The following is a 6,775-nucleotide window of genomic DNA, read 5'->3' as shown; positions in this document are numbered from 1 at the left end:
GGGGCACTCGCAGGTCCAGCTGGCAGGGGCTGGGCAGAGCAGGCGCTGGCATGGCTGGAGCCTTCCTAGGGAGCGTGTACCACCTTCTGACAGGTGAGAGCAGAGCATGCTGCCACGGCTTGAGGATGGCGGTAAGGTTTGTCTGCCTCAGTGTGCAGGGAGGGCAGGCAAACAGTTGGAGTCTGTCTGGTGCTGCTGGGACTGGGTATCTTGCAGTAGTGCTGCTAACCGGGGTTGCAGTTTTCCTGGGCAGAAGGCAAGGCCAGGAGAAAAATGGGAAACTTGAGCTTCCATGTGCCATGCGTTTGTTTTCTTTTTTGATTTTCCCTATGCTAGCAACTGCAGAAATAGGACAGATGTTCCCCTCTCATCCTCTCTTGAGCACTGGCACTGCGGTGACATCTAAAGGCAGTGCATGCCTTTGAAGTTTGCCTTTTCAGTAATTTCATTCACTTACCATTTTCTTTGCCAGCACACCATTTGCATCTGGGCTTTGCTCAGAAGGAGGACTGACACTATTTATCATTTAATAGGGCTTGATCACTCTCTGACAACTCAACACCTTCTTAACAGCATTAAGGAATTTACAGGCAGCCATGCCTGAAGGCTACTTTTCTGCCCACTTCAGCTTAGTCAGCAGCAGTTGTAGCTGTAGCTGTCTGGGTGCCTGCAGGCAAATGAAGCTTTGACATATAATCAGCAGAAGTATTGTATCCCCTTTTAAACCAAATAGACTTACTCTCTCCACAGATAAAATTATTACAGCTATAACTGAAATCAAATAATTAACCATTATTCAATCTGGGCTTTTCCAGGCAATGTCAAAATTAAGATATCATGTATTTCCACAGCAAAATACAAACGGTTTTATATTAATTTTGTTTTCATGGATTCCTGCTAAGGAATAATGCTTACAGAAGAGCATAGGAGTTTGCATTCTCTCAGACTATGGGACACAGTCCCTGGGGGAACCACAGGGATGTGAGTGAGCTGGTGTGTGCAGGGTCCTACCCCTCCAGAGCACAGATCTGCTGCAAACAGGTCTCAAGGACTCCCTTGGGGCAGGATGCAGAAGTGGTCTGTAAAGTGCCAGACCAGGAACAACTCTTGAGCATGGCTTTATACTCCACAGGAATCAGTGGGACTTAAGGGGTTTGGAGATTCAAGGTCTTACACAGCACCTTAACATCCTTCCACATGAAAAAGCAGATTAAAGGTTCTCTGTATTTCCTTTGCAACCCTATCCCCAAGTTTGGCCTCAACTTCTTGTCATGATCCAAGAAGCAAGTGTTACCTTTTGTTATGGCCTCAGCATTTTCTAGAAAAAACATCCTGCAGGTCCAGTGGTTGGAATCATGGCATCAGAATGCGAACTCTTTCAGTTAATGAATAAATAAACATTTTTAGTGAAGAGATGTTTCTTAAAACAAGTCCCTGTCAATAAATACCATAGACATGTATAGCTGCCATAAGCAGGAGACGTTATTCCTGTGCAGAACAAAGCAGGAGATTAAGGAACTCTCCATCTGTTTCTGGACTGTGCAGCACATGGGATAGTGCTCAAAATAGAGTGTGCTCTCTGTTTCTGAGAGCCTGGGCAGACAGAGACTGGCATAGGCATGGCAGGATGGAGCGCAAAGTATATTGCTTGCTTGGGGAAGTAGGGGGGGGGGCTGCAGGAAATACCCCTTAGTAAATGGAGCATATGAATGAAACCTGGTCCTGATGCCAAGTTTATTCTGCAGGCCTTGATGGAGCTAAAAAAGCACATTAGACAAAACCATTATTGAACTTCTTGATTACATAACAATTTCCTCATCGTATTTCCAAGAATATTGAATCTATATTCAAACACCCTCCTACTCTCTCCCACACACCACCCCTTCTCCTTGCTATATCAGCTTCATTACTGAGCATGAAGACAGAAAAAGTATAGGGCATGTTGCCATGAGCAGATAGATCTTGGATGCTTACACCGAGACTTTAGAGCCATCTATGGGATTTGGGCAGCCAATCCTCATTAATTTTAACGGCCTTGAAAAGCTCCAGTCTTGCGCCTTGACCCTAGTTAGGATCTTTAGCAGTGCAAAGAACAGATAATCAAGCAATAAATATCACCAAGCGTAAATGCTGGGTTAGTCCCTGGTGCCTCAAACTTACCACGCTGTGCTGTCTTGGGGGGTGGCATGCACACGCGCAGCTTTGCTGCCCTCAAACTGCTGCTACCACAAGCTCAGGAGAGACAGGAAATTTCTGGACAGCCTGGCTTCTTTGCAGGAGCCCTCTTCCCCCAGGGAAGACACAGACCTTGCCGACACAAAGGATGAATCCCTGGGGCCACTCTCACCCAGCAGGCAGGATCGGGCCCAGTGCAGGTGAACATCTGCTGAAAGGTGTGTGGTCGAGGTTGTCTGCTAGTTTCGGGGGGGCATTTTGGAGGAGGCAGAGATTCATGGCTTGCAAGCACGGCACATCTCTCCTGCCTCCGGAAGCAGCAGTGGCACACGAACTGGCTGCGCTTACTCACATAATCAGCTTGCTTGTCTCATTTGCATGTGTAATAAGCAGCGTATATGTACAATCATGCCAATCACTTCAAGGCAACTGCTGTAAATTGGTTCAAAACCTTGCCCTTCCTGTCCTTCTGTTATTTACCTTTCACAAAGGAACCGCAGCAGCAAGCCAGAGATTCACTCAGTAAAAACCCTCGTGAAACAGGCAGTCGAGCAAAGGAGAAGTTTTTTCTGTAATCTTGCCCACACTAAGACTGGCTCTACAAGCCAGTCTGTCATTAGGAGCCGTCCGATACCCTCTGCACGTCACCTAGAAAAGTACCTGATGGGAAATTTCACAATTTATGGTGCAACTATGAGAGTAAATACTGAAGCAAAGAGGAAGGGAAACACACAGCTTCTCTCACGCAATCCACTCGCAGAAATGGTCTGAAAGCTGTGCAGGGAAAAGCTAGTCTTGAACCCTGTCCGCTTTTTGAGTGGTTTAAAGAGTACTTGTGACGCTCTGTTGTGGATACCTGACCAGTAAGACCTGGTCTGTCATGGCTCTTGTCATTAGCTCTGACAGACCCCATGTGAGAGAGAACAGCTCTCACCATGGATTTCCTCACCTGCCTCTGCCACCGATGTGGCCTGGCCTGAGGCCAGTCTTTTCACCCTTTTGTGCCTCCAAATCTTTTTCCTATGCCTTCAATTTTTTTCCATTGTTTTAGCTGTGTGTTTTATAGGACCAGCTGCAGACATGGGGCATCCAAATCAGAAGATCTGGATGTGCCTGCAGTGATATTGGAGGTGCCTTTCCTGAGCCCCCATAATAGGTCAACGTATGCCAGATAAACCAGCAGCAAGACCTGCGGGGGGTGGGTGTGTGTGTGGTTATAGCTAGATCCAGGGGTAGGAACGTGCACGTTTCAGCAGCACTCACAAAACCCAACAGGACCCTGACACTTTACTTCCCAGTCCCTGCTCCTTCTACAAGTCCAAGCCTGTGCTCTAGAGACTTTTCTGTGCTTCAGCCTGTTCAGCCTCAGCTCTTTGATTGCCAGACGAAAAGTTTTCACCATCAGAGTTTTTAAGGAATCTTGAGAACTACTGCTTCAGGAGGAGCCCTCTCCCCATGCTTGCTTCCATCGCGAGCAGCCGTTGGCAGTCGATGCAGCAGCTGGGTTTTGGGTCACTGCTCTGGAGCAGGGACAACAGGCACTTTTTTCCAGTGGCTGCTTGCCTAAGCAGCTGGAGCCTCATTCACCTTAGAGGGATCATTCCTGTCCAAGTTTGTCCCACTGGCTCTTCTTGGTAAAGAGAAGTGAACCTGGAAGAGGAAGGAAGGAGGAAAGGCCAGGAATCGAGCGAAACGGCTGCCTGCCACACAGAGCATCGCTGGAGGCGTTCTTGACTCTCCTTCAGCTTTCTGTCTCTCATTACTGACAGTGGAAAATACAAAAGCTGCCAAGATAGAGGTTCAGTGTGGCCAGGATGGGAAACCTTATTAGACAGACAGACAGTGATTTCTGTAATCTGAGATCCCAGACTGTAAACACATGGAGATAGAGGCCCGTGCCACTGAACGCAGCGCTAACGCCTGACAGCAGCAGCTGGATCCAGTTTTCTGTGGACAACTGCCCCTTGGGTGGTTTTTGTTGGATGGTGGATGCTACCAGGACAAGGTATGCTTTAGAAGAGGAGAAGGGTCCTCTAAACCCCGCTGGAGATATTTGATCTCCGAGGTTTTTTGTACTTTCCAACTGAATACCTGAGGACAGTCAACTCATATTTAGAAGTTTTTCTCAGCCTGACAAGATTCCCAAAGATGTATGATTGCATAAGATCAAAAATAGGAAAAAAAATCTGTATCTTAGGAGCAGAGGTGACATATTGCTGCAACTTGCGGGAGAAATGATAAATGTCTCTCTCTCTGTTTATTGCTTAGCTCCATGGCTAAATCTGCTAAACCAAAACTAAATTTTACCCTCAGATCTCCTAGTTTTCAAATTTATGTTCATCTGGCATTGCCTTGATCTTCAAAGCAGGAACGTATATCAAAGGAGACAGAAGATTTGACATCAATTACTGGTTCTGGATGCCATCCACTAAATGAAGATGGAGTGTTAATATTTACACGGAAAGTGAAGGAGATAAAACACACTAGGTCCATCTTCTGTGTACAGTGTGCAGAGAGAAAACCAAGCAAAAAATTGAAATTGCCATTTAAAATTTCCCAATGCCCTTAAGAAATGTTGTGTTGTAAACAAAGAAATGACAGCAAAAAAACCCAGAAGAGCCTTCTAGGAAAGCAAATCGAGCTCCTTGCTCCTCCAGGGTGTTACCTGGTCTTCAGGAGATGGTCCTTTCAAACACCAGCCGTGTAGAAGGAGTTAACATTAATTTCTCCCCAGTTCATCAGGAGACACTTGACTTAGATTTTACTCTCTGGAGTCTGAAGCCATCAGTTCAAGCACTTTTCCCATGTCTCTCCCTGCTTCTCTTCATGCCATGGTTCTTCCTATTTTTTTGCACCGCTCCAGTCTTTCCCACAGCTTCTTTGTCTCATTGACCTGAGAAGTCTCTCATCGCACCCGTTGTTGTGGGGCTGTTTGTATTTCAGCCGCAAATTTATGGAAGAGGAAGGTAGCGAGAAGGAGGTGAAAGGTGCACTAGCACTGTGAGGGTGCTCAGGACAGCCAACAACAAACATGCTTTCAAGCGACCTGTTCAAAAACGAAAAGGAATCTTTCCAACACTTTTCCTGGAAACGTTTCAGTAACTGAAGGTGTGGCTGTTCTAGAATTCCCAGTACTGGTGCATTGCACAGGAGGCTGTTTACACCGTTCTCTTCTTTCACTTAATCCAATTTAGACAGTGAAACCAGAGTGTTCAATGGAGCTAATTTTTGTTTCTAGTCAAATCTCATTCTTCAGATTAAATTACTAGGTCTGCAGTGTCATGAACAAATCCGAGATAAATAGTACATTTTAGTGAGTTAAAAGGAATGTGATTTTATTACATTGATTTGGAGGGGATGTTCTTCACAACAAGTAGTTTTTAAAACACTTGTGAAGACAAAATTTCAAAGTTGAAACTCTTGCCTTAAACTTTGATTTTTTGAAGGTATGTGGGCTCTTCTTTTAGAGCCATAGCTTAAGACTGCCATGTGAATTTAATGAAAATTCATTACATTGATTTGGAGGGGATGTTCTTCACAAGTAGTTTTTAAAACACTTGTGAAAACAAAATTTCAAAATTCTAGTCAAATCTCATTCTTCAGATTAAATTACTAGGTCTGCAGTGTCATGAACAAATCCGAGATAAATAGTACATTTTAGTGAGTTAAAAGGAATGTGATTTTATTACATTGATTTGGAGGGGATGTTCTTCACAACAAGTAGTTTTTAAAACACTTGTGAAGACAAAATTTCAAAGGTGTGGCTGTTCTAGAATTCCCAGTACTGGAGCATTGCACAGGAGGCTGTTTACACCGTTCTCTTCTTTCACTTAATCCAATTTAGACAGTGAAACCAGAGTGTTCAATGGAGCTAATTTTTGTTTCTAGTCAAATCTCATTCTTCAGATTAAATTACTAGGTCTGCAGTGTCATGAACAAATCCGAGATAAATAGTACATTTTAGTGAGTTAAAAGGAATGTGATTTTATTACATTGATTTGGAGGGGATGTTCTTCACAAGTAGTTTTTAAAACACTTGTGAAAACAAAATTTCAAAATTGAAACTCTTGCCTTAAACTTTGATTTTTTGAAGGTATGTGGGCTCTTCTTTTAGAGCCATAGCTTAAGACTGCCATGTGAATTTAATGAAAATTCAAGCTTTTGTAGACCGTTTGTGCCATTCAGCTTTGGAGAAGATGGGAGGCTTTTCTTGAGAAGACCACAGTGTTTCTGAACCACATTAGCTCTGCGTGTTTCTCCTGTGGCAGCAAGGCTGGTTCCACTGTAAAGACTCTCTGTTTAGGGACAAATGTTCGCAAGTCCGATATTTCCTACCTATTAAGGTGTCTGTGCTGGGCTTGGCTGAAGAGAAATCCTGCAAGAATTTCTTTCTCCAGTGCCCCAGGTGGTAACTGTGGATATTCTGGTATTGCAAGGCTGGCTGAGAAAGGCCTCTGTGAGGAAACCTAAAATCTAGTTATGTGGGCGAGGAGGAAGTGTGTCAGATTTGCAATTAATGATGCAGAAATCCGGTCATACATTTTAAAATTCTTTGCTTAGTCTTGTGTATCTGGCCATCATGCACATACGTTGCAATTGA

Source organism: Buceros rhinoceros, unplaced genomic scaffold (assembly GCF_000710305.1).
Source record: "Buceros rhinoceros silvestris isolate BGI_N320 unplaced genomic scaffold, ASM71030v1 scaffold1595, whole genome shotgun sequence".
NCBI lineage: Eukaryota > Metazoa > Chordata > Aves > Bucerotiformes > Bucerotidae > Buceros > Buceros rhinoceros.
This window is presented reverse-complemented; position numbering follows the sequence as displayed.